Source organism: Rhinopithecus bieti, unplaced genomic scaffold (assembly GCF_001698545.2).
Source record: "Rhinopithecus bieti isolate Rb0 unplaced genomic scaffold, ASM169854v2 scaffold_72114, whole genome shotgun sequence".
Taxonomy (NCBI): Eukaryota; Metazoa; Chordata; class Mammalia; order Primates; family Cercopithecidae; genus Rhinopithecus; species Rhinopithecus bieti.
The window spans coordinates 31,962-36,787 of NW_016826706.1; the positions used below are offsets into that span (position 1 = coordinate 31,962).

General features: G+C 41.1%; 1 long non-coding RNA gene across 1 annotated transcript in view; it reads right to left on the reverse strand.

The window, feature by feature from the left end:
- LOC108523046 (uncharacterized) overlaps positions 1 to 4,826 on the reverse strand; it is a 63,553-nt gene that overhangs the window by 4,562 nt on the left and 54,165 nt on the right. The window contains exon 3 of the long non-coding RNA XR_001883680.1: positions 1,119 to 1,211. This is a non-coding gene — a long non-coding RNA (uncharacterized LOC108523046). The remainder of the gene's footprint in view (positions 1 to 1,118; positions 1,212 to 4,826) is intronic.

Genomic DNA, 4,826 nt, shown 5'->3' on the forward strand with positions numbered 1-4,826 from the left:
TTTTTTTTGAGACGGAGTCCCACTCTGTCGCCCAGGCTGGAATATAATGGCGCAATCTCAGCTCACTGCAACCTCAGACTCCTGGATTCAAGTGATTCTTGTGCCTCAGCCTCCCAAGTAGCTGGGATTATAGGTGTGCACCACCATGCCTGGCTAATTTTTGTATTTTTAGTAGAGACAGGGTTTTACCATGTTGGCCAGTCTGGTCTCAAACTCCTGACCTCAAGTAACCGGCCCGCCTAAACCTCCCAAAGTGCTGGGATTACAGGTGTGAGCCACCACGCCTGGCTGGTTGTAGAATCTTTGTACAACCCATAAAGGTCATGAACTCCAGTATCACCATCTTTAGCTCCTTGTGTAACTTATTTCCTAGACATGACAGGAGGTCAGATACATGTTGTTATACCTCCTCCCTTTTATGGTTTAGACACAACTGACCACTACTAATGATAAGACTGACAGAACAGACTCTGTTGGCAGTAAGACACCAAATTACAAACAAGACCTAATGCCATGCCAAGTAAGCATTAAGTCTTCACCCCAACGTAAATGGGGGTCATATGTTACATGTGTGTTTGTTAAATATGCATATGACAAGACCACCTCCATGAATATTCATAGCTCCTCCTGCAACCTGTTAAATATGTATGTTTGGCCAATCTGTCGTCATATTCCCACAGGAGCCCTGGGTACAACAGACAGTGGGGAAAAAACTTATTAACGTTCTTATTGATAAGTGGGCCATAAATTCTATAGTTAACATCTGTCTATCTCCAATTCAGACAACCGGTTACAGCCATATCAGGGAAAGCTGTGACTCACCCCCTCCTGCAACCTTTAGATTGTCATCTTAGAGATCACAATAAATGGAAAAACTGAAAAGATGAACCATACTCTAAAAGAAGCATTGCCAAAATATGTCAAGAAACTCCGGATGAGGTGTTGCCAGTTGCCCTGTTGTGGATCAGGGTGGCTCCCTGAAGTAGGCTCAAATTGATTCCCTTTGAAATATTATACGGTGGGCCATTCCAAGTTTCTTTCCCCATGTAAGAACCAACTGATGCTTTAATATATTTGACAATTGCTAAATCTCTTAAGACTTTAGGCATTATACTAACTTCTGTTCATGAGTTCGCTTCTAGCAGGACCATTCACCCTACAGATGTAGCCCTGCATCCTGTTCAATAGGTAGATAGTGTCCTCCTGAAGACCTGGAAGGAAAAAGGATGTGGATATTAGCTCACTGCCAGGTCAAACAGTTTCACTTCACAGTTGCCCCACATTGACCCTGTACACCAAGAAGTAGCCAGTTGAGATGATGTCTCATTGTCCCTAATACCACAAGATTGTGGGATGAGCCTTTGACAGCGGGGAATCGTAACAGTGAAATGGCAAAAGAACATAATGAACTCCATTTTTGTTTAAGACTCCTGCACATAGTCTAGGGTAATTTTAGAGTACTGAGATAAAATGCAAAACAGCAATGATATAGTTTTGAAACGTACTCTGTGATTAAACGGGAAGTACGTAAACATTCACATTTTGTCAAAGATTTACAGAAACGTTGTGACCTGACCAACAAAAAAGATGTTCCCAACCTCCTCAAATCCTCACTGTCTTCAATCACCTCTCAATCCCAACTCCCTCCTTTTCCCCCATCCTTAACATGAGAGTCTGAAATTTCTACTACTAAGATGGTACTTTATGACCCTACTCCATCATCTTCTTGGTTTGCGGGCTCCCCAAAATAAGATTGCCTTCCTTGCTCCAACTCCTTGTCTCAACTTACTGGTTATTCCATGTGGCAAATAGAAAGAAAGAGTTTGGACTTGGTTACAACACTAGTGGGGGAAGGGACCCTGAACTCCCTTCCACATTCCTATACCACACCCTATATTGGCTCCTCATGAAATATAGATTTTCCCTCCTCATTCTGTTTCCTCACATGTGCACATGCACACACAATTCTTTCAAGTTCAGACAGCTTTTTCTTTGTTTTTTGTTTTTTGGTTGTTTTTTTTTTTGACAGAGTCTCGCTCTGTCACCCAGGCTGGAGTGCAGTGATGCCATCTTGGCTCACTTCAACCTCTGCCTCCTGGGTTCAAACGATTCTTCTGCCTCGGCCTCCCAAGTATCTGGGACTACAGGTCCATGCCACCATGCCTAGCTAACTTTTGTATTTTTAGTAGAGACGGGGTTTCACCGTGTTGACCAGGCAGGTCTTGAACTCCTGACCTCGTGATCCATCCGCCTCGGCCTCCCAAAGTGCTGGGATTACAGGCGTGAGACACTGCGCCCGACCAGAGAGCTTTTAATGACTATTTTATAATTCTCGATTAAAAAAAGAACAATCATGTTCTTACCAATTACCCACCTTTTGTGCCCCAAGGTATTTCAAGAATCAGAATTGGAACACTTTTTTATTTTAAATGCTATCTCCAAAGTATTACAATCATATTAGGAGTGAGATAGGGGGAAACAGGCAAGATAATTCATTTTCCTTGCCTGTCTACCTCATAAGAGACTTAAATGTGTGCAAAAAAGTCAAGGGTGTATTAGAGCATTACTTTGAACACAATGATGGTTTAAATAATCTGCATTATAAGCATACATACTGCTCCTGGCAAACTTTAACCCTTTGAGGGCTGGCTTCCTGATTCCTCACTGTGACTCCCTAGCACCCTGGGGTCCAAAGGACTTGTGCTGAAAAAAAGATACCCTGGACTTCAGGAAGGCAGAGATGAACACTTTGAGCAAAAGTGGATGTGATCCCTCATCCCACGCTGTATTCTGTAACAATGTGATAAATCTAACATAGCTGACTCCATCTTGCTTCTAACCTCACAAGCTAACTGCCTTTGCTCATTTCTACATGTAGGTCAAGCTAATCATGGAAAGAATTTAGATTATAGTTTAACTTTAGAACCAATGACTCTCTTGAGGCAGACTTGATGAAATAAAGCATGCACACAAGTAACAATGCTATGTTAAAGATGTATAGGAATAAGGTGGCCTGGTTTATGTCACCTGACAGTTGACCATGACAGTTTTGCTACCTTCTCAGATCCCTGCTGATGTCCAGATGTCTGTGGTCATCAGTCACCTCCTGAACTCACCTCTTCTCCTTGTTTCCCCTTCCCCAATATAAAAGGAACTTGAGATTAATGCCTTTTAGGACAGTTTTTAGGATATTAGTCCACCATATTCTTGATTTGCTAGCTCCTTGAAATAAAGTTGCCTTCCTTGTCCCAACACCTTTCCTTATTGTCTGTTGTGCAGTGAGTTGTACAAGCTTGGACTCAACTACAATTCTGACCTATGAACACAGCTGACATCAAGGAAGAAGGAAGGTCTTCTAAAATGTCAATTAAAGTTTATCAAAGGTCCAAGCAGAGGATGGAAGGACAGCCAGCCAACAGGCTGAAATGGACCTGTAGTTTGGAGGCTAGTGCCCACATGAGGCTAGATTAGGGTGAAAAAAACATGAAAATAATGAAAAATAAGGGCAACAAAGGACCTTTAACCACATTCTGAAAATGAAGTCACTTAAAGGTCTTGATGGTGTGGAGTTAAACTAGGACAGAGAAAGCAGGACCCTTGAGTCCTGTCTGGCATTCCTTCCCATCAAAGAGAATAATCAGGAGCCTGAACAGGCCCTCTTGGTAGAAACCGAAATGGTGATGACAAGAGACAAGGCAGTAATTTTTTTTAATAATGAAAAAAAAAATGCATACACTTGATAAAGAAGTCAAAGGCTCCATATGAACTTTAAAGTAGTTTTTTCCAATTCTGTGAAGAAAGTCATTGGTAGCTTAATGGGGATGGCATTGAATCTATAAATTACACTGGGCAAGTGGCAAAAAAGAGCCTGCATTGCCAAGACAATCCTAAGCCAAAAGAATAAAGCTGGAGGCATCACGCTACGTGACTTCAAACTATACTACAAGGCTACAGTAACCAAAACAGCATGGTACTGGTACCAAAACAGATATATAGACGAATGGAACAGAATAGAGCCCTCAGAAATAACACCACACATCTACAACCATCTGATCTTTAACAAACCTGACAAAAACAAGAAATGGGGAAAGGATTCCCTATTTAATAAATGGTGCTGGGAAAACTGGCTAGCCATATGTAGAAAGCTGAAACTGGATCCCTTCCTTACACCTTACACAAAAATTAATTCAAGATGAATTAAAGACTTAAATGTTAGATAAATGTTAGATCTAAAACCATAAACACCCTAGAAGAACATCTAGGCAATACCATTCAGGACATAGGCATGGGCAAAGACTTCATGACTAAAACACCAAAAGCAATGGCAACAAAAGCCAAAATTGATAAATGGGATCTAATTAAACTTAAGAGCTTCTGCACAGCAAAAGAAACTACCACCAGAGTGAACAGGCAAACCACAGAATGGGAGAAACTTTTTACAACCCATCTGACAAAGGGCTAATATCCAGAATCTACAAAGAACTTAAACAAATTTATAAGAAAAAATCAAACAACCCCATCGAAAAATGGGCAAAGGATATGAACAGACACTTCTCAAAAGAAGACATTTATGTAGCCAACAGACACATGAAAAAATGCTCATCATCACAGGCCATCAGAGAAATGCAAATCAAAACCACAATGAGATACCATGTCACACCAGTTAGAATGGTGATCATTAAAAAGTCAGGAAACAACAGGTGCTGGAGACGATGTGGAGAAATAGGAACACTTTTACACTGTTGATGGGACTGTAAACTAGTTCAACCATTGTGGAAGACAGTGTGGCGATTCCTCAAGGATCTAGAACTAGAAATACCATTTGA